At 44.3% G+C, this 24,286-nt stretch overlaps 1 protein-coding gene across 1 annotated transcript in view; it reads right to left on the bottom strand.

Moving 5' to 3' along the window:
- The window catches only part of espn (espin), a 215,450-nt gene that overhangs the window by 163,128 nt on the left and 28,036 nt on the right, over nucleotides 1–24,286 (bottom strand). The gene's annotated exons all lie outside the window — the stretch shown is intronic.

Genomic DNA, 24,286 nt, shown 5'->3' with positions numbered 1-24,286 from the left:
CAAGACAGGAGAAACCAAAGCACCCAGAGGAAACCCACGTGGTCTCAGGGAGAACATACAAACTCCTTACAGACAGTGGTGGGAATTGAACCTGGGTCACTGGCGCTGTAATAGTGATACGCTAACTGTGCCACCGCTTTACAGGGGGCCTCTGTTATATAAGTGGTTCACTTGTGCAGGTCATAAGATTTAGGAGCAGAAGTAGGCCATTCGGCCCACTGAGCTTGCTCCGCCATTCAATCATGAGCTGCATCCCCTGCTTTCACCCCATACCCTTTGATGTCCTGGCTAATCAAGAACATAGCTTTCTCTGCCTTAAATGCACCCAGTGACTTGGCCTCCACAGCCACTCTTGGCAACAAATTCCACAGATTTACCACCCTCTGACTAAAGTAATTTCTCCGCATCTCTGTTTCCTCATACGGTAACCCTTTCATTCCTGAAATCATTCTCGTGAATCTTCTCTGAACGCTCTCCAATGTCAGTATATCCTTTCTAAAATAACGAGCCCAAAACTGCACACAGTACTCCGTGTGGTCTCACGAGTGCCTTATAGAGCCTCAACATCACATCCCTGCTCTTATATTCTATACCTCTAGAAATGAATGCCAACATTGCATTCGCCTTCTTCACCACCGACTCAACCTGCTGGTTAACCTTTAGGGTATCCTGCACAAGGACTCCCAAGTCCCTTTGCATCTCTGCATTTTGAATTCTCTCCCCATCTAAATAATAGTCTGCCCATTTATTTCTCCCACCAAAGTGCATGACCATACACTTTCCAACATTGTATTTCATTTGCCACTTCTTTGCCCATTCCCCTACCTAAACTATCTAAGTCTCTCTGCAGGCTCTGCATTTCCTCCCCGGACACCCGATTTAACCTGTAAAATGATAACCTGTACATATGAACGTCATTTATCTAGAGATACAGCCCAGCAACAGGCCCTTCCAGTCCAAAGCACCACCCAATCACACCCATGTGACCAGGTAACCTACTAACTCGTACCTCTGTAGGAATGTCGAGGGAACTGGAGCACCCAGAGGAAGAACAATCCGCCCCCATGCCTTTCTGATGCAGCTTTACAGCAATTTTTCTTTCACAAATCCTTTCTTTTTCTCCCTACTCTCATTAATCCCTCTTTAATTACAAAATCAAACCTTCTAACACACCGAGCAGCAGAATTACTTACTTACAGTACTGTGTAAATGTCTCAGGCACACATACATTTAACCAGGGTGCCTAAGACTTTCGCACAGTACTGTAGTGTTTCACGGAACTGCTGTTGCAACAAAAAAACCCCACAAATTGAGTGATGATATACCTGAAAGGGGCAGGGAGAGAGGAATCATGGTTGGGAAAAGGGGAAAAAGTAGGAAGGACCAGGGAGACATTCTGCAAAGATTAATAAACCAGTTGTTTGGAATCAGTTGACCTTGCCCAGTGTCTCAGAACTGGGTCTGTCTACACCTGCAACACCCCATCCCTGGCACTCCCTCTCTGCCACCTGCCCCACACCCCTCCCACGGTGCTCCACCCTCACCATTCCCAACACCCTTTGCTCCTGCCAGACTTACAAACTCGCCCTCCACTCCACGTTGACAAATACAGTACTGTGCAAAATTCTCAGGCACACTTGCTATGTATGTACGTGCCTACAACTTTTGCACAGTAGTGTGTTTAGATATAGAAAGTGAAACAGGCCTTTCTACAACAATGAGCTGCACTAGCCAGCAACCCATCGATTTAACCCTAACCTAATCACGGGACAACTTACAATGACCGGTACGCCTCTGGACTGTGGGAGGAAACCCACACACGCACTAAGTTGCAGTGGTCATTTGCAACCATTGTGTCATGCCTCTCTGCCAGATGTAATGTGAGGGATTTTTATCTTCACAGCACATTTGTCAAGAGTAAAGAGCTCCAAATACCCTTTACAAAGTGGCTGGGTGTGTACAGATGACATTCCTCCATGTATGCTACATGGAGGAGTACCCTCATTGAACCCCAACCTAATGTCCAGAAGGCATACTTTATCCCCACAGGATACCTGGAGTGGAACCTAACGAGTCTTGTTGCCCTTGAGGGGAGAGTTCCACTAGTAAACCAGTGAACTTCCTATTAGCAACATATTCCCCGATGAACCCAGTAATAAGAGACCATATTCTAATCATAGCTCCCAATAACTGTGTGAAGCTTGGTTAGAACCATGTAAATTCTGACTCATGGGATTTTATTTCAAAGTTAAGATGGTTTGTGGCTTTGAAAGCAGCTTGCACATGGCTGTGGTTGTATGCTGCCCTTGTCCCGACTGTAGAAACTGCACTGTGAGAACAGGAAGGCTCTACAACGGGTAGTCAAAGTTGGCCAATGCATCACCAGCTGACCCACCATCAAGGGCGTATGTACAGAAAGGTGCCGGAAATGGCCAGTGAAGGATCCCACACACCCTGCTCTCGGACTGTTTGTCCCACTCCTATCAGGGAAGAGGTTATGACGTATCCAAGCCAGAACCACCAGACTCAAAACAGTCACTTTCCCCAAGCAGTCAGACTGATCAACACCTCCACACCCCCAACTACCTCCTGTCAGAGTCACCTTATGTACAGACACTCCTGTGCCTAATGTCACTTTATGGACATACAATCCTACCGTGTATATAAGCTGTCTTATGCATTTATATTTATTGTGTTTCTTCTATTAGACTTATTGTGTTCCTTACCTGATTGTGTGTTTTTGTGCTGCATCGGATCTGGGGTAAAAATTATTTAGTTCTCCTTTACACTTGTGTACTGGAAATGACATGAAGCAATCTCAAATCTTATTTCAAGTGGTTCATGTAGGTGTTTCTACTCCCCTAGAGTCTCCTCCCCGTCACATTATCTCACCCGCTGCACAGGCCCTAATGCGGTATTTTGTAATCCCGACCTGAATCACCAACAATTCCTTTGCTGCTTGACCTGTGGATTACCTTCAGCAGGTTGTTGATAAAAGAAAGAGATGTTGTGCTCTATTACCATGGACATACACTCAGTGGCCACTTTATTAGGTATGCTGGTACACCTGCTCGTTAATACAGGTATCTAATCAGCCAATCATGCGGCAGAAACTCAATGCATAAAAGCATGCAGACATGGTCAAGAGGTTCAGTTGTTGTTCAGACCAAACCTCAGAGTGGGGAAGAAAAGTGATCTAAGTGACTTTGACCGTGGAATGATTGTTGGTGCCAGACGGGGTGGTTTGGGTATCTCAGAAACTGCTGATCTCCTGGGATTTTCAACCACAACAGTCTCTAGAGTTTTACAGAGGATGGTGCGAGAAACTAAAAAATATCCAGTGAGTGGCAGTTCAGTGGGCAAAAATATCTTCATAATGAATGCAGTTGGAGGAGAAAGGTAAGACTGGTTCAAGCCAACAGTAACTCAAATAACTGCACATTGCAATAGTGGTGTGCAGAAGAGCATCTCTGAACACATTGAACAGCTACAGGAGACCACAAATATGCACTCAGTGGCCACTTTATTAGACACAGGAGATACCTAGTAAAGTGGCAACTGAGTCTACGAATACTTACTACTGCTAGTTCAACAAATAAGGCATATATTTTTGAGGGAAAAAATTGCAGTGATATTGAATTGAATAATCTTTATTGTCATAATACATAGGTACAATGAAACTCTGTTTGGCTTCCTCTCAGGCAATTAAATAAAGCGGTAGATAAAAACAAGACAGTATTAGAAAAACAGTATTAAATAGATAGGTAGCAGAAAATAAGTTGCAGCAGCACTAGAATATCACAGTATTGCACTAAGTGCCATTGGTGCAAGTATTTGAGTCCTTGTGTGTGCTCACAGTTTCAGTCATTGTTCTGTGGGAGTGGTGTGATGGAGGCCACAGCTCTGGGGTAGAAGCTGTTCCTCAGTCTATTTGTTCTGGCTTGTAGTGTCCTGAACCTTGTGCTGGATGGCAGCGGGTCAAACAGGGAGTGGCCGGGATGTGTGGTGTCTCTGATTATGCTGATTGCTTTCCTCCTGATTCTGCTGGAATAGTGTCGTCCGGGAGCTCCATCCTGACAATTCACTGGGCCGCCTTCACCACGCGATGCAGGTCTTGTCGCTCAGCGGCTGTGCAGCTGGCATACCAAACGGTGGTGCTGTTGGTCAGGATGGTTTCAATTGTGCTTCTGTAGAAGTTAAGCAACAGCTTTTGTGGGAGTTTGTCCTGTTTCAGCTTTCTGAGGAAGAAGAGTCTTTGTTGTGTCTTTTTTACAAGCAGCGAGGTGTTGGTGGTCCATGTCAGCGAGGTGTTGGTGGTCCATGTCAGCGAGGTGTTGGTGGTCCATGTCAGTGAGCTGTTGGTGGTCCATGTCAGCGAGGTGTTGATGGTCCATGTCAACGAGGTGTTGGTGGTCCATGTCAGCGAGGTGTTGGTGGTCCATGTCAGTGAGCTGTTGGTGGTCCATGTCAGCGAGGTGTTGGTGGTCCATGTCAGCGAGGTGTTGGTGGTCCATGTCAGCGAGGTGTTGGTCATCCATGTCAGTGAGGTGTTGGTGGTCCATGTCAGCGAGGTGTTGGTGGTCCATGTCAGTGAGCTGTTGGTGATCCATGTCAGCGAGGTGTTGGTCGTCCATGTCAGCGAGGTGTTGGTGGTCCATGTCAGTGAGGTGTTGGTGGTCCATGTCAGCGAGGTGTTGGTGGTCCATGTCAGTGAGGTGTCAGTGGTCCATGTCAGCGAGGTGTCGGTGGTCCATGTCAGCAAGGTGTTGGTGGTCCATGTCAGCGAGGTGTTGGTGGTCCATGTCAGCGAGGTGTTGGTGGTCCATATCAGCGAGGTGTTGGTGGTCCATGTCAGCGAGGTGTTGTTGGTCAATGTCAGTGAGGTGTTGGTGGTCCATGTCAGCGAGGTGTTGATGGTCCATGTCAGCGAGATGTTGGTGGTCCATATCAGCAAGGTGTTGGTGGTCCATGTCAGCGAGGTGTTGATGGTCCATGTCAGCGAGGTGTTGGTGGTCCATATCAGCGAGGTGTTGATGGTCCATGTCAGCGAGGTGTTGGTGGTCCATATCAGCGAGGTGTTGGTGGTCCATGTCAGCGAGGTGTTGGTGGTCAATGTCAGTGAGGTGTTGGTGGTCCATGTCAGCGAGGTGATGATGGTCCATATCAGCAAGGTGTTGGTGGTCCATGTCAGCGAGGTGTTGGTGGTCAATGTCAGCGAGGTGTTGATGGTCCATGTCAATGAGGTGTTGGTGGTCCATGTCAGCGAGGTGTTGGTGGTCCACGTCAGCGAGGTGTTGGTGATCCATGTCAGCGAGGTGTTGGTGGTCCATGTCAGCGAGGTGTTGGTGGTCCATGTCAGCGAGGTGTTGGTGGTCAATGTCAGTGAGGTGCTGGTGGTCCACGTCAGCGAGGTGTTGGTGGTCCATGTCAGCGAGGTGTTGATGGTCCATGTCAGTGAGCTGTTGGTGGTCCACGTCAGCGAGGTGTTGGTGATCCATGTCAGCGAGGTGTTGGTGGTCCATGTCAGCGAGGTGTTGGTGATCCATGTCAGCGAGGTGTTGGTGGTCCATGTCAGTGAGGTGTTGGTGGTCCACGTCAGCGAGGTGTTGGTGATCCATGTCAGCGAGGTGTTGGTGGTCCATTTCAGCGAGGTGTTGGTCGTCCATGTCAGCGAGGTGTTGGTGGTCCATGTCAGCGAGGTGTTGATGGTCCATGTCAGCGAGGTGTTGGTGGTCCATGTCAGCGAGGTGTTGGTGATCCATGTCAGCGAGGTGTTGGTGGTCCATGTCAGCGAGGTGTTGGTCGTCCATGTCAGCGAGGTGTTGGTGATCCATGTCAGCGAGGTGTTGGTGGTCCATGTCAGCGAGGTGTTGGTGGTCCATGTCAGCGAGGTGTTGGTCGTCCATGTCAGCGAGGTTTTGGTGGTCCATGTCAGTGAGGTGTTGGTGGTCCACGTCAGCTGTTTTGACAACATAACTCCAAGGAACTTTAGGTTTTCCCACACTTTCCACTACCTCTCCATGTATATGGAGGGGGGTGTGTACTCTGTCCTTTGATCTCCTGAAGTCAATGATCATCTCTTTAGAAGTGTTAAGGACATATTTATGTTGCATTGATCTGATCCAATGGCCTCAAACTGTGACTGAGCACCAAGCAAGCACTTGGAATCCACCGACTATAACCACCCGATGCGCTGCGACAAGTTCTCAGCTACAGTCCAGTTATGTCCCGGATGACCTGGACTAGAGGGTGATCCTTTTAGCCCGACTGAGCTCCTGCTGTCATGCAAAGGCAACAGATAAAAAAAACACCAACATTTAAAAATACCCAAAGAGATGTCAATTGGACCACCAACACCTCGCTGACATGGACCACCAACACCTCGCTGACATGGACCACCGACACCTCACTGACATGGACCACCAACACCTCACTGACATGGACCACCGACACCTCACTGACATGGACCACCAACACCTCACTGACATGGACCACCGACACCTCACTGTCATGGACCACCAACACCTCGCTGACATGGACCACCGACACCTCACTGACATGGACCACCAACACCTCGCTGACATGGACCACCAACAGCTTGCTGACATGGCTCACACAAAGAGATTCAAGATTCAGGATTGTTTGTTTATTTATGTTGTTCAGACGTCTCCCCATCTCCCAGTGTAAGGTGCCCTCTTGCTTCAAAACATCCACCATTGTCCCTGTACCTAAAAAGACCAAGGTAACATGTCTGAACAACTGGCGTCCTGTCGCACTCACCTCAATAATAAGCAAATGCTTTGAGAGGCTGGCCAAGGACTACATCTGTAGCTTGCTACCACCCACACTAGAACCCCTACAATTCGCCTATTGACACAAGCCATCAACAGATGGTGCAATAGCTACAGCTTTACTCACCGTCCTTACACACCTGGAGAAGAAGGATGCTTATGTGAGAATGCTGTTCTTGGACTACAGTTCAGCATTCAACACCGTAATTCCCTCCAAGCACGACAAGAAGCTCAGAGACCTCGGCCTTCACTCTGCCTTGTGCAGCTGGATCCTGGACTTCCTGCCATATCGCCAGCAGGTGGTAAGAGTGGGCTCCCTCACCTCTGACCCTCTGACCCTCAACATAGGAGCCCCTCAGGGCTGTGTCCTAACCCCCTCCTTTACTCTCTGTAAACCCATGACTGCTTCGCCACCCACAGCTCCAATCTGCTAATTAAATTTGAGGATGATACTGCATTGATTGGCCTAACCACAAATAATAATGAGGCTGCCTACCGAACAGAAGTCATCACCCTGACACAGTGGTGTCAAGAAAACAATCTCTCCCTCATTGTCACAAAAACAAAGGAGCTGGTTGTGGATTACAGGAGGAATGGAGACAGGCTGACTCCTATTGACATTAACGGATCTGTGTTGAGAGGGTGAACAGCTTTAAGTTCCTCAGCATCCACATCACTGAGGATCTCATGCGGTCTTACTGACTGTGTGATGAGAAAAGCACAACAGCACCTCATTTAGCTCAGACGGTTGAAGGAGTTCGGCATGAGTCCCCAAATCCTAAGGACTTTCTACAGGGGCACAATTGAGAGCATCCTGTCTGGCTGCATCGCTGCCTGGTATGGGAACTGTACCTCCCTCAATCGTAGGACTCTGCAGAGAGTGGTGTGGACAGCCCAGCACATCTGTAGATGTGAACTTCCCATTATTCAGGATATTTACAGAGACAGGTGCGTAAAAAGGGCCCGCAGGATCACTGGGAACCCCAGTCACCCCAACCACAAACTGTTCCAGCTGCTACCATCTAGAAAACTGTACCACAGTATAAAAGCCAGGACCAACAGGCTCCAGGACAGCCTTCTCTCTCAGGCCATTGGACTGATTAATTCACACTGATACGATTGTATTTCTATGTTATATTGACTGTCCTGTTGAACATACTATTTTTTTCAAATTACTATAAATTGCACATTGCACATTTGGATGGAGAAGTAATGTAAATATTTTTACTCCTCATGCATGTGAAGGATGTAAGAAATAAGGTCAATTCAATTCAAAGAAGACTTCAAATGTATGTGTATATTGATAATATTTTGTCCTTTACGAGACAGATAGCTTGGGGAGCCATCATAATCTTTTTGTAGACCATTCTGCATTGTATGTAATGCATTACCAGCTTTAAAGTGGTTAAATCTATACATGTGAACTTGAACATAAAACCATACAGCACAGTGTAGGCCTTCTGCTGTGCTGGCTGACCCTTAATCCTACTCATAGTTTGATCTAATCCCTTCCCCTGACCCACCCAATTATTTTTCTTTCAACCCTGTGCTTATCAAAATCTTTTATATGTCCCTAATGTATCTGCCTCTACTACCATCCTTCTCAGTTCTGTGTACTACCACACTGTGTAAAAAAACTTCCCCTCACATCCCTCATGAAGCTATCCTTATAGAACATGCTCTCTAATCCAGGCAGCATCCTGTTTGGATTAACTATGTGTGAATTTTGCACACGTTCCAGGAATCCTTGAGGAAATCTCTCAATACCAAAATTCACCCGACCTGCTAAGCTCTCCATCCAAACAAAAAACCCCAAGAAACCACTGAATGTTTCAGCAGGGAGAGCATTAGTTATTGTGTCTGCTGATAATGAGCACAGTTAGATTAATAATTCAAGACAGTAACAGAAATCAGTCCCTGTCCTTAAACTGTGTCGCTTTGTGCTGGAGTACTGACCTCCACACTGACTTCATTCATTCCGACAGCAAGCAATAGATCTCAGCTTGCAGGACAAAGCATTCAAAAACATTCCCTTGTGTTCCCAGCTCTGGGAAATAAACAGTAAGAATTCAGAGGTGTCAGTGAGAGATGCCGATTGGTTGGCACGTAACAACAATGAATGTCCAATCGAGCAATAAGAGCTTTCAATGTTCAGGACGAACTTTCAGACAATGAAGTACTCAGTACCAACACTGAAAGGACGCTTAATGAATCAGAATACTATCAGTAACACTGTTAGATGAATTTTGATCAATAACAGCAGCCAATCAAATGATCAATCAATAATGGCACAAAAAGATCAATCGCCTAATATAACCTTGACAAATCCATTACATCCACTCTTACATTAATGTAAGGGGAGCATTTGATGGCTCTGGGCTTGTACTCTCTGGAGTTCAGAAGAATGAAGGGGGATCTCATTGAAATCTACCAAGTACTGAAAGGACTAGATAGATTGGACATGGAGAGATGTTTCCTGGAGTGGGAGAGTCTAGGACAGGGATGGGCAAACTACGGCCCGGGGGCCATTTGCGGCCCGTTAAGCTTTTTAATCCGGCCCGCAGAACTTGATGAAATTATATTAATAAACCTTGTTAACGTTTTTTCCCCGCAATTCTGGCGTTTTCCCAATAGATGACGCACTCTATATACATTGACCTTTGTTGAGGTGCAGCGTATTACTCCACATTTGCGCTTTACTCTTTGTTCGGCTCGACCTATTTGTGTGAACAGGCGTTCAGCGTCATGAACATCAACAAAGCCAACCACAGATCCAAGTTAACTGACCAACACCTCAGATCCATCCTGAGAATCGTCATAACAAAACTAAATCCAGACTTTGATGCGCTGGCTAAAAAGGGAGACCAACAACACTGTTCCCACTGAAATTAAAAATAAGTTTCTTCGTTGTGTTATGTAAAAAATGCATTTGAAAATATTTTTTTCAATAAGCCTTACATGTTACATGTCATTTCTGTAAAGTGATGGACATGAGTAGTGCGCAGGTGCACGTATGTTCTCAAAATAAAAAATGCGCTCCAGATCAAATAACGCGCTCTGCATACTGGAGCGCTGTCACTGTTCTGTCCTTGTGCCGGTCGTTGTTGAGTTTTGGCACAGGGGACAATTGAATAAGAAGGAGCAGGACAAGTAGACCTGCATCTCCTACTGTTTTTGAAATAAAGACAGTCAGGAGGAGAGTGATGATGATAATATCTTGAAGGATAACAGAATTTTCAGTGCTTTAAAATAATAACTGTTACTATTAAAAAAAGCTGTATTTTATTCATTTAATTTTCAGTGTTTTAAAAATCATTTCAATAAATAGCTAAATACCATGGGACTTCAAAGACAGATATTTTGTTGTAATGCATTTGTTCATTTTCAATTGAAATTAAAGCACATGTTTTCTACATATCCCATGATATTTTATTTTCTCTTATGAGGTGTATTACCAAAACATTCCGTCCATCTGCTCCTGGTCCGGCCCCCCTGTCAAATTTTAGAACCCTTTGTGGCCCACAAGTCAAAAAGTTTGCCCACCCCTGGTCTAGGATCAGAGGGCACAGTCTCAGAATAGAAGAATGTCCCTGTACAACAGAGATGAGGAGGAATTGCTTCAGCCAGAGGGTGGAGAATCTGTGGAATTCATTGCCACAAACAGCTGTGGGGGCCAAGTCATTGGCTACATTTAAAGCAGAAGTTGATAGGTTCTTGATTAGTAAGGGTATCAAAGGTTACAGGGAGAAGGCAGGAGACTGGGGTTGAGAGGGATTATAAATCAGCCAGGAAGGAATGGTGGAGCAGACTCAACCTAAATGCCTTAAGATCCCATGGCCTCTCTGTCACTATAATATCTTTACTGAGCACCTGCTTTCCAGGAAGTTGAATTGCCCAATTCCATCCTCCATGTTTCAAATATTGCAACTACAATATACAGCGGATTCAGGTTAACTGGCCGTCGACTTAGAGGGTAGCTGCTTACTTGGGACAAATCTTGGAGAACAAAATCTAACTGAGAAAATGGCTGTGATTCCCTTTGTTTATTTGGGACACAATGCTGCTTAATTGTGGCAGCAGACTGTTGCCAAACTTGTAACAGTTGCGTGCACTTGCGTGATGGTTAGACACAACACCATGCTTTGAGCGAACAGCTTTTAAATTTTGTCAGTTACATGTGTTCATGTCAAAAAGCAGTGATTTTTGTCACTGATAGTTGGCAATCATTAAGCATTAAGACAGTTCAGAACCGTTTTGCTCACTGCAGTTTCAAACATTCAGGACTGGAGATGCTAAAAATGGCCGGGAATGAAAAAGAAACAATTTCAGTACTTCAACATGTTTGAAACTATAATGAATTTGTTGGTTTCAACAATCATCTTGAATGTTACAATGAAAATGAAGATTCAGAGGATGCAATCATCTACCCGAAAGCATTAGATGAAGGCAGTCCATTATCTGTACTGGGTGTTGGCACTGATTTTGGTCATTTAGTCAAAATAATGCAATGTAGATTATTTCTTCCATCATTAAAGTACTAGGAGCTAATACAGTTCTATAGTTCAGTAGTGTTCTAATTTGTTTAGTATTTCATTTATATATATAATTTGTCACTCAGCTTGTCTTGTTTTTAAACCTTTTTAAACTATTTCCATGAAACTTCAGCTAATTGGGGCAGCCGCATAATTCAGCAAAAATGTACTGGTCCTGATGTATCCCAATTAACTGGAATCTACAGTGTTTCAATATGACAATCTGTGGTAGCTGATCACAAATGTAACTCACTTTGTACATTCACAAACTAAGCCTGTCAGTTAATTCCCTCCTATTTAACACCCCCTGCTCCCGTGCAATCTAATGCCCTCATTCCTCGATATACTTTCTTCTAACAGCCAAAGGCAGTCCTCACCCCCCCACCTCCCTATTAATGGTGTTGAGCAGACAACTTTTCAATCATCAGCAGCAAAGAAGACAATCAATCTAAGGGCAACATACAGTAATTCTAAAGACCAATATTTCACATGGCAATATTAAAATTAAATCAGTTAACAGCAATGAATGTTAAACATATCAATCAATTGACTGACGGGTCTGAATTGGCAGTCACTCAAGAAATAACTCGTACTGAACAGCAAATTATAGAACTATCAATACGTCATCAGAAACAACAATAATTAATCTATCAATTAATTGAAGCAGCATTGGAACATACAGTGAAATCGGGCGTTTTGCATCAACAACCAACACAGCCCAAGGAATATGCTGGGGGCAGCCCGAAAGTGTCACTACGCCTCCGGCACCAACAGAGCATGCTCACAACTCACTAACCCCACCCGCAACCATGCGACTTTGGACAGTGGGAGGAAACTGGAGCACCCAGAGGAAACCCAAGCAGTCAAGGGAAGAGCATAAAAATTGCTTACAGATAGTGGCAGGAATTGATCCTCAATCGATGATAGCTGGCAGTGTCAAGCGATTTTGCAAACCACTGCATGTGTAATCAACGAGTAACAAAAAAGATGTGTCGTTCAGTAAAAATTCAATCAATAATAATTGCTAATATTAACACTACTGAATTCCTAATTAATCAGTGATGTAATTGAATAAATCAATAATCAATATGCTTCCAATACTAAATTCCTAATTGATCTGTAATGTTAAAAATATCGGCAAAATGTAGAATGGTCAATGAGTTAATAGCATTGAGTGTTCACTCAACCAATAACGGTATTGATTGGTTATTGAACCTATCAGTGTCTCTATAAATGCTCCCTCTATCAGTAGGTCAATAATAGCAACAAATGATCAATAGCAGGATTGAATAGCAAAGGCAATCAGTAATACCAATGAATTCTTCCAATTAAATTTTCTTTCAAACTGATTTTTTTGATTCATTCAATATCAAAACCAAAACATGAATCAGAAACAGTGTTCATGCTCTTCACAAGCAGTTCCCACTAGTACTATCAGCATTTCCATCTATTCTTTTCCCGTGCTGCTACTGTGATTCCTTTTAAATACTGTGTACCTCAGCTACTTGCCTACTACGTGACAGAGTTTCACTTCCTCACCAGGTTAAAGAAACTTCATCCGACTCTCTCACTCGGTTTATTAATGACCCATTTTTACAGACCAGGATTTTAGATTTACTCACGAGAAGAAATGTTTACTTTCCGTTTACCCTATTGAAGTAGTTCATAACTTTAAACAGATTCAACAAGCCTCCTCTTTTCTAAAGAAAAGAGGTCTCTTGATAAGTTGTATCAGCACAATTTTGATGTTAATCTTTAGGATTGTCACCATGTTCAAATAGCTATGTAAATATGATTTTTATTAGACATATTTCTAACATAACTGGAGCCTACATCTTCTGTATTTCGAAAGTGACAGGATTTCTTGGCACCTCTCAGCTTTTGAATTTTTACAGGAGGATCAGGAGCTCCCTGTATATCCTGACCTATACAGGATACTACCAATGCCGCCTCCTCTATTCTGGTGCTCCTGGTGTGGTCACCTATACATTGGTGAGACCCGGCGTTAATTGGGGGACCGCTTCATTGAGCACCTAAGCTCCATCCGCCAAAAGTGGAACTTCCCGGTAGCCCAACATTTTAATTCCGATTGTCATTCCCGTTCCGATATGTCAGTCCATGGCTTCCTCTTATGCCATAATGAGGCCATGCTCAGGGTGGAGAAACAACACCTTATGTTCCATTTGGGTAGCTTTCAAGGTGATGGCATAAATATTGATTAAAAAAAGGATTCCCTTCTCCTGGGTCCCTTCCTCCTTCTTTTTACCTCCCCGTCAAATTCTTTCATCTCCGGCCCTTCACTTTTCCCACCCACTTGGCTTCACTTATCACCTCCTCGCCTTCTCAAAAAACCTTCTTCCCTTCCCCCCCATATTTTTATTCTATGTCTTCTCCCTTCTTTCTCAGTCCTAATGAAGGGTCTCGGCTCAAAACATAAACTTTTTATTCCTCTCCATAGATGCTGCCTGACCTGCTGAGTTCCTCCAGCATTTTGTGTGTGTTGCTTTGGATCTCCAGCATCTGCACAATCTCTAGTTTTTATATATCATTAGGGATATGGTTTTAAAGTGTTAGACCAGTCACATCTAGCTCATTCTAAGAAGAAATATTTTACTATCTCTATATATTAGAGAAAGGAAATGGCTTGCAATAACTTTTTTTGTGCACTGACTGTGTTTTGGAATTTGTTCATGGGCCATAGTAATTTCACCTAACTTATCCATTCAGTGGAAATCTGTCACCTGAAGTGACACTGTGATTAAAGTCATAGTAAGTATCTGGTTTAACATCACCTTCTCCCCACCCCTTCATAATGGCAGCAGACAAAGGGACATTTTAAACTTGCGGTTTAACATGATGCTACAGAATGCATGTGACAGGTGTAAAATTTGATGAAAACATTACTAATAACGTATTTTCTGAAGTAAATTGTAGTAAGTTATCACCAAGGAGAAGTTGAGGCTGAGGAGTTCCAATGCTCCTATAACTGGTCCAGGTGCAAGGTTGGATCACCAAGCCGATTTTGGAGAGACCAAGAGCGGCTTGGGCTGGGCAGCAAAATCTGGGCCTGGAGAAAGGCAACAGGCAGAGTGTTCTAGGTCTGGAGCCATTCTCTGCAATGGTGCCCAGCTGCAAGGTACAATACATTGTTTGGACAATTTAAATGATATACTGGAAAAACAGGGCATTGGGATCAGAGGCAAGTGCTGATTTTGCTTGCTCTCCCATGATGTTCGCTTCCTTATCCATGCCGCTGAGGGTATGAAGACTGCCCCTGGCTGTTGAGCTCCAGGTCCGCTAATATGATGGACTGATACTGAAGCTTGGGCCTACTCTGGGCTGCTCTGCTGTTCAGATCTAAGGACTCATTTTAATTCAGAATGTTGTTACTTGCTTCTATAAGTTGCATGATTTGTGTTTTTTTCCCCTTTCTCTGTGCATTGGGTGTTGGTCTTATTTTATTTTTTACTTTAATTGGGTTCTCTTGGGTTTCTTGCTTTGAGGCTACCTGTGAGCAAGCAAATCTCAAGCTTGTCTAATTTGCACATTCTTTGATAATAAATGTACTTTGAAATCTTTTAATCTGTTAGATTACCAACAAAGAGAGTAGGTGCACAATAGAACTGATGAAAGTTCATTGATTTGAAACATTAACTCCATATTCCTCTCCATAGAGGTTGCCTGACCACTGAAAACTTCCAGAGGTTTTGCTTTTAATTATCATTTCCAATATTTCATAAATACAAAATATTCTGCAGATCCTGGAAATCCAGAGAAACACACACATCAGGACTGATGAAGGGTCTCAGCCCAAAACGTTGACCATTTATTCCTTTCCATAGATGCTACCTGAACTGCTTTGTACCTCCAGCATTTGCACATATTTTTGCTTGTTGGAAATCTAAGTAAATTTATTATAATAGTGTGTATACTGTACTATGCAGAAGTCTTAGGCACATATACACAGCAAGGATAAATAAGATTTTTGCATAGTATCTGCCTCCACCACCACCACTAGCAGGACATTCCATTCTATATGTAAAAAGCTTACCTCTGACATCCCCCTATTCTTTCTTCCAATCACCTTAAAATTATGCCCTCTTGTAGTAGCCATTTCTGCCCTGGGAAAAAGTCTCCAGCTATCCACTCGATCTTTGCCCCATCATCTTTACACTTCTATCAAGTCACCTCTTGTCCTCCTTCACTACAAAGAGAAAAGTCCCAGCTCGCTCAACCTATCTTCATCAGACATCTTCACTTAACCGATCTTCATCGGACATGCTCGCCCAACCTATCTTCATCAGACATGCTCGCTCAACCTATCTTCATCAGACATGCTTGCTCAACCTATCTTCATCAGTCATCTTCACTCAACCTATCTTCATCGGACATGTTCACTCAACCTATCTTCATCAGTCATCTTCACTCAACCTATCTTCATCGGACATGTTCACTCAACCGATCTTCATCGGACATGCTTGCTCAACCTATCTTCATCAGACATGCTTGCTCAACCTATCTTCATCAGACATCTTCACTTAACCGATCTTCATCGGACATGCTCGCCCAACCTATCTTCATCAGACATGCTCGCTCAACCTATCTTCATCAGACATCTTCACTCAACCTATCTTCATCGGACATGCTCGCTCAACCTATCTTCATCGGACATGCTTGCTCAACCTATCTTCATCAGACATCTTCACTCAACCTATCTTTATCGGACGTGCTCGCTCAACCTATCTTCATCAGACATCTTCACTTAACCGATCTTCATCGGACATGCTCGCCCAACCTATCTTCATCAGACATGCTCGCTCAACCTATCTTCATCGGACATGCTTGCTCAACCTATCTTCATCAGACATCTTCACTCAACCTATCTTTATCGGACGTGCTCGCTCAACCTATCTTCATCAGATATGCTCACTCAACCTATCTTCATGAGACATGTAACATTTAAGTTAGTTTATTTTTAAATTTTTTGACTGTGTATTTATATGAGTGTGTATGTTATGTTCTTAACTTCTTTTTAATTATTTAAGCTTTAATGTTATCTTGAGTTGAGAAGAATGAGAGGCAATCTCATTGAAATGTTAAAAAGTCTCACGGGGCTTGACAAGGTAGGCCCAACAAACAGGCCAGTCCAATCCCCTGCAGTACACTTGTTGCTGTTCACCACCTTTAGAGAGTCTTGGTGACCCAATCTGCTGTCAGCTTTTGGATTCATGGGAGTTGGCACCACAAGGTGTCAGTCCCCATAGGAATGTCTGATGTATCTTCTTAGGGTCCTCTACATGTCAAAAGGAGGAAGCTGTTTCCTTAGGCAAGGTATGGTCAAAAGGGGGGTAATCTTCAATCTTTTCAGACCCTCTTGCAATAAAGGCTGAACAAGCTGTTACGAATGTGCCACAACTCTGAGGGGCCGAAGGGTACAAAGTAGCCCCCTCCTTTTTGAGAATCGCAAGACCGCTATTAATTCAGGTCAAGGGCCCAGGAAATGAGAGAGAGACATCCAGAATACACAGGCTTGGAATGTATCCTGGCCTCAGCAAGGCGGAACCCTTGATAACAGCCATTGTCTCTTGGAGGCGGAATTGTGTATTGAGTACTGTACTATTCATTGAAGCCCTCAGGGGACGACCAGAGTGGGCTGGTTGAGGGATTGCATCATCCCAACCTGACTGACATCTGAGACCCCGTGAGTAAGGATAAAAGAGGGTCTGGGGAACAACCAGGAGAAACGCATGAGACCGGTGGGGACTTGTGTGTGTGTCCATCCTTGCCCGGATGACGAGTCTTCCACGGAACGGCCTCGCTAAAGGATGAATATGGATCAAGATCGGATAAAAGAAAGCCAGCAAGTTTCTAAAATCTGACTCTCTCCAACCAAAGGCTGCAGCCTGAATGAACTGAGTGACTTTTATATTTCCATCGGACAATACATTATCCCCTAGACAACGATAGAGCTATTTCTTATTGATTATTATTATACCCGCACTTTTAGATTTAGTACTGACGACGTATAGTATCTGTATGTTTGCATTGATATTATTTTTGTGTATTTTTACCAATAAATACTGTTAAAAATAGTACCATCAGACTTCAACGGACCTCTCTATCTTTCCTGGTAAGTGACCCAGTTACGGGGTTCGTAACAAAGCTAAAGGAGTTAGATGTGTGACCAATAGGGGTGTTAAATACTGATAGAACATTTGATTGAATAGATGGTGGCAAACTGTTCTCACAGGCAAGGTCTGGTGACCAGAAAGCACAGATATAGGAAAATAAAGAGAGAAATATTTCAGATCCTTACTCAATGAGTTGAAATGATCTGGAATGCTTTGTCTGAAAGGAAAGTGGGAGCAAACCCAGAAATTAATTTATTTATCTAACTAACTATATATTTATTTGTTTATTTAGATACTGTGTGGAATAGGCCCTTCCGGCCCTTCGAACTATGCTACCCAGCAACCCACGATTTAACCCTAGCCTAATCATGGGACAATTTACGATGACCAATTAACCTACCAATTGGTATGTCTTTGGGAGGAAGCCCACACGGTCACAGGGAGAATGTACAAACTCCTTACAGGCAGTGGCCAGAATTGAACCTGGGTCGCTGGAACTGTGAAGCATTGTGCTAAACACCACACCGGTGCGCCACCTTTCCAAACGGTGTTGGACAAGTGCTTGAAAGAATAAACATGTCAGGACAATGGGAAAAGTGGACACGAGTGTGGCTCCTAAGGAAACACTTTCAGTCGGTCTGCACAGAGGCAGTGGACAAGAGGCCACCTCCTGTACTGAACAACAGAGTCAAAGTCACGATCGAGGGAATATTTATGGGGTTGAGGGTGCATTTCCATCTTCCTTATTAGGGTGGACAAGGAATGGAGTTAGTTTCAACACCAAAGACACACAGGTCTGTAATGATCCAACCATGCAGCAGCCTCCTAGGCTCTGCAACAGAATCAGAATCAGGTTTAATACCACTTGCAGATGTTGTGAAATTTTTGTTGTTATGTGACAGCAGTATATTGCAATCCATAATAATAAAAAAAGCTGTAAATTACAGTTCAGTCGCTCATTCAGTGCCATGTCGTGTGACACGGGCGAACATGGTCCTCCCATGACCGTGACTGTTCCTGGCAAATTTTTCCACAGAAGTGGTTTGTCATTGCCTTCTTCTGGGCAGTGTCTTTACAAGATGGGTGACCCCAGCCATTATCAATACTCTTCAGAGATTGTCTGCCTGGAGTCAGCAGTCGCATAGCCAGGAGTTGTGATATGCACCAGCTGCTCAAACGACCATCCACCACTTGCTCCCATGACTTCATGTGACCCTGATTTGGGGGGTGGAGGGGGGGGGCTACACCTTGCCCAAGGGTGACCTGTAGGCTAACTGAGGGTTACACCTCCTTTGTAAAGGTGTATCTCTAACCTGCCACCCAAAAGTTACAGTAAGCATATCTATAAATATTTTAAAAGTTTGATTAAATACATAGCTCTAAAAGAGGGAAAAAGTAGTGAGGGGCATTCATAGGTTCAACAAATCAGATGGCAGAGGGGAAGAAGCTGTTACTGAATTGTTGAGTGTGTACCTTCAGGCTTCTGTCCCTCCTCCAATGGTAGCAATAGGAGAGCAATTGGGGCTCTTCAATGATGGATACTGACCTTCTCCTTGAGGATGTCCTGGATGTTTGGGAGGCTGGTGCCCATGATGGAGCTGACTGAGTTTACAACTTCCTGCAGCTTATTTCGGTCCTGTGCAGTAGCCTCCTCCGTACCAGACGGAGATGCAGCCAGTTAGAATGCTCTCCACTGTACATCTGTAGGAATTTGTGAGTGCCATTGGTGACATGCCAGATCTCCTCAAAGTGAAATATAGTTGCTGTCACGCCTTCATTGTAGCTGCATCGCTGTGTTGCAGGATAGATCCTCAGAGATGTTGACACTCAGGAACTTGAAATTGCTCACCTTTCCAGTGTTGATCCCTTGATAATCCCACATACAACTAGAGGTTTAAAGATCAGCTTTAGTTCTTACTTCTACATCGAAACATACAGTGAAATGCATTGTTTTGCGTCAACAAACCCCAAAGTCCAAGGATGAGCTGGGGGGAGCCGGCAAGTGCCGCTAAGCCTCCGGCACCAACATACCGTGCTGGCAATTTACTGAACGTAATCCATGTGTCTTTGGTATGTGGGAAGAAACAACAGTACCCAGAGAAGATCGACATGGTCACGGAGTGCCCGATCAGGATTGCTAGCGCTGTAATGGATTACGCTGCTACGCTACTGTGATGCCCAACTCCAGTTCAATGGACACAAGAGATTCTGCAGGTGCAGGAGTGCCTGTGCCAGTGTCCACCAATCAGGGTTCAACTCCTGATGCAGTCTTTAAGGAGTTTACATGTTCTCCCCGTGATCGTGTGTGTTTCCCCACGGTACTCCAGGTTCCCCTCACACTCTAAAGACATATGGTTAGGTTTATGGTTAGTCAGTTGTGAGCATGCTACGTTGGTGCTAGGGTGTGGCGATATTTACTGGCTGCTCCCAGTGCAGCTCAGACTATAGGGCGGATTGGTAGCATAGTGGTTAGTACAATGCGTTACAGTCCAGGAGTCCCGGGTTCAATTCCTGCTGCTGCCTGCAAGGAGTTTGTATGTTCTCCCCGCGATCCTGTGGGTTTCCTAATTGGTTATTGCAAATTGTACTGTGCTTAGGCTAGGGTTAAATCGGAGGTTGCTGGTGTCAGAAGGGCCTGTTCCGTGCTGCATCGCAATAAGCCAGTGAGCTGTGGGCATGCTATGTCAGTGCCAGAAGTGTGGCTATGTTTGCAGGCTGCCCCAGGTACAGGTACAGCATAGGACTATGCTGGTTGTCGATGCAAAACGATAGATCTCATGTAAGTTTCAATGTACATGTGACAAATAAAGCCGATCTTTAATCTAATCAGGAGAGAGGAAGGCAGTAAATGTGAGCGGAGGGGCTGAGAATGGTGGGGAGAACGAGAGAACCCATCTAGTTTTGGTGGATTAATACACATTAGTTGATAATTGGTCTGAAAATGCTGACTGAGCAGTGAATGAAGATCACAGACAAGAGAAAATCTGCAGATGTTGCAAATCCAAAGCAACACACACAAAATGCTGGAGGAGCTCAGCAGGCCGGGCAGCATCGATGGAAAAGAGTACCGTCGATGTTTCGGGCCGAGACCCTTCATCTGGACTGCTGAGGGGTCTTGGTCTGAAATGCCAGCTGTACTCTTTTCCATCGATGCTGCCTGGCCTGCTGAGTTCCTGCAGCAGTTTGTGTACTGAATGAAGATGTTTGGCACCCATTCTGACAGTCCAGAGAAACCGTATACTGTATAACAGTTCTGTACAATTCCAAAACGTCTCCTTTAGCCACAAAATTGGACAAACAGATTATGCTATAACATTCTGAATGCCACAGTAAACCAAAACTCTGGAACAGAGACAGAAACTATCAGTCACCTGTATGGGTTACTTTGGGTTATAAACCATTCCCCTCGTTTTAAATTGATGGCATTTATACTGATACCAACTGCAGGATTAAACAACTACTGCAGAACTGCGATAAAATTGTTTCCCTTTCTGCATGCTGTTTGATGCTGTGACAGTCCTGGTTTGTATTCCTTTACGACACTGATTAATTACTATTTCAGTTTCTGATTACAGTTTCTACTTCAATGTTATCAATGGAGACAGAGAGGTCAGCGTGTTGAATGGTAGAGTGTTAATCTGCTGCACTAACACCTGTCAGACTTTAGATTTTCATTTGACTGTGGATGACTGCAGCGGGAAGATCGAGCCATTGTTGATACAGGACCCGTCATGCTGGCAGGGCACCAGATTGATTACTGAGTCTGAAATGCTGTCACCATCATGTCGAGAAGCACGGCATCCACTCTGCAAGGTCCCACACAGAGCAGGGAGGCAGAGATGTTGTTTGCTCGGTTTTTGCTGGTTGAGGGAGAAATGTCGGCTAAGGAACAGCGGGAGTTCCATCTTCTCCTCACAAGGTGGTGCAGCAGGCTTTTGTGTGCCCACAGAGGGGCAAATAGAAGATGAAGAATTGATAACTTGGGATCACATACTGGAGATATCTACAGTACTGCACAAAAGTTATAGGCACACATATATAGCAAAGGTGCCCAAAACTTCTGTACCTACTGTATTTGTCAAGGTGGAGCTGGGAACACATTTGTAGACCTAGTGGGAGCAAAGGATGTTGGGAATGGTGAGGGTGGAGTGCTGGCAAGAGGGGTGTGGGACAGGTGGCAGAGAAGGAGTTCCAGGGATGGGAGGTGGCGCAGTTACAGACACACCCAGCCCAGAAACACCAGGCTAGGTCATTTGATTCCGAACAACAGGTTTATTGATCATTGCAGTGTGTCTCTCTGGTGCTTCCCACTCTGTTCCCTTTCCCTTCCCCTTTTCCCAACCATGATTCCCCTCTCCCTGCCCCCTTCCCACTCTCAGTCCACAATAGAGACCCATATCAGAATCAGGCTTATCATCACTCACATATGTCATGAAATTTGTTTTGCAGCAGAAGCAATACATAAAATTTCTACAGTACTGAGCCTCTTCTAAAGAGAGATTTGATTCATTTCTCACATGTATATCAAAACATCAAAATATAGTGAAATACGTTGTTTGCCCCACCAACCAACACAGTCCTCGGACTGCCCTGGGGCAGTCCACAAGTGTTGCCATGCTTCCAGTGCCAACAACTTACTAACACGTTTTTGGAATCTGAACGGAATCAGAGCACCCGGAGGAAAGCCACATGGTCACAGGGAGACGTACAAACCGCTTTTAGATGTATTATTGAGTGCATTCAAACCGGTGATTAATAGACCTTTTGAGAGGAAGAGATTTGAAAATAGATGAGGAGTGTGGGGTTGGCGTAAGTGTTCATTCATGAACAAATGAAGGGCAGAACAAATGTAAGTTAACACATAGCCCACTCTTTTTCTCCTATTACCCTTGTCTGTCCTGTTACCAGGTCCTTATTGTGGCAGCTGAAAAAACATCTGAATCTGATGTCCTATCTGAAAGGCAATTCAGCTGTACTGACAATTGTTAACCGCTGTAAGTCTTGTGCTCCAATGAATGGAAGCTATTTCACAAGCAGCTTCTTCCCCTCCACCATCAGATTTCTGAACGGCCCAGGAACATTTGAACATGATCTCACTATTCCTCTTTCGCACTGTTTCAAAGTTCAAATTACTTTTATTATCAAAGTAGGTGCACGTTATATAACCTTGAGATACGTCTCCTTACAGGCAGCCACAAATAAAGAAACCCAATAGAACCGATTTTAAAGGATTGTTAAACACCCAGTGTGCAGAAAAATAAACCAAATTGCAAACAGTAAAAGTAAGCAAATAGCATTCAGAACTGAAGTTCAGAAAGGTGAGTTCACAGATATGAAGCCAGCAGCTGATCCAGGAGTCCATTAGTTGCAGGGCATAGTTTCAATTCAGCACAGACATGAGTAAACCTTGCGGAACAGCCAGCTGAACCTGCCCATCCCTCACCTCTTGTCCCGACACCCTAACCCTTTAAATCTGGCCCAGTTTTTAAATCGTCCAAACCTCAGATCGTTCCTTGCTCTTGGGGCTGGGCCCTGCCGCCTCAATTCAGCCCATATCTGACCTTTCCAATTCAGCCTGCTACTAAAATGATCAAACATCAGGTCTTTCCTTGCTCTTGGGCCCAGGCTCTGCCTCGACTCGATTCTACCGCATTCATGCACTTCCAAGTTCACTCCAACAATGGGCAAACATTGGCTCATTCCCTGCTCTCGTGCCCGGGCCAAGCCACCTCGATTCGGCCTGTAAGTGCCACTTCATAACCATGCTGCACCTTCAAGACTTCGATTCACATCACAAAAATGTCAGGTCGCACAGGCTGAACTCTGAAAGGAAAGTTATGGGGTATTGAATTCAATGACCATTTACCGGAAGAAGTGGTTAATAAAGCAGTTAGTAGTTTTCTGTGTTTTTTTTTGTTATTTATTTATTGTAACTTTACTGCTGACACAAAATGACACGTTTCACGACATATTTTAGTGACAATTAACATGATTCTGACTTCCATTTCAGTAACACACACAAAATGCTGGAGAAACTCAGCAGGTCAGGCAGCATCCATGGAAAGGTATAAAAAGTCAGTGTTTCAGGCCAAGACCCTTCATCAGGACTGGAATGGAAGGGGGTTGAGCCAGACCCCCTTTCCATTCCAGTCCAAATAAACAGCCTCAGACTGAAACTGCACATTCCTCTCCACAGATGCTGCCTGTCCTGCTGAATTTTGTGTGTGTTGCTCTGGATTTCCAGCATCTGCAGAATCTCTTCTGTTTATTACTTTCAGCAATATCCTTTCACACAAATAGGTTCTAGCTTTTTACTGTGTTACATGGAGACCTTTAGCCTCAGTGAGAATTGGGCAGCCGGAATCTGCACCGAGACTTTCAGAATTCACCAGGTGAAGCGGGGCATTGAGGGGTAGTTTGAAAGTTGGAAGGGGGTGAAAAAGCCAGCTGCAGTGAAGGGGTCTTTACCACAGCCATGCTGATCCATATCACAAAGTAACACACGCAAAATGCTGGAGGAACTCAGCAATTATGGCAAGAAATTAACGACAGATGTATTGGGCCAAGACCTTTCATCAGATACAACACTTAAAATGTTCTATCAGGAGTTTCAAACTTGCAACTAGCCTAATTAATACTTTAGCAGTGAACATTAGTGACACACAGCCAGCTGTCTCTTGGAGTCAACTACCTTAACTGGAATTCAGAGTATTCACAATATCACCATTTTCCAATCAAAAGCATTAGCAATTTGGGCCAGTTGAGTAATAAGCCCAACCTAAATGAGATTTGCTTGTGATGTACTGCCAAATGTTCTCCACACGCGGTTCGG

Source organism: Hypanus sabinus, chromosome 27, assembly GCF_030144855.1.
Source record: "Hypanus sabinus isolate sHypSab1 chromosome 27, sHypSab1.hap1, whole genome shotgun sequence".
Taxonomy (NCBI): Eukaryota; Metazoa; Chordata; class Chondrichthyes; order Myliobatiformes; family Dasyatidae; genus Hypanus; species Hypanus sabinus.
The sequence above is the reverse complement of the archived record's forward strand: the minus strand, read 5'-3'. Positions and strand labels throughout refer to the sequence as shown.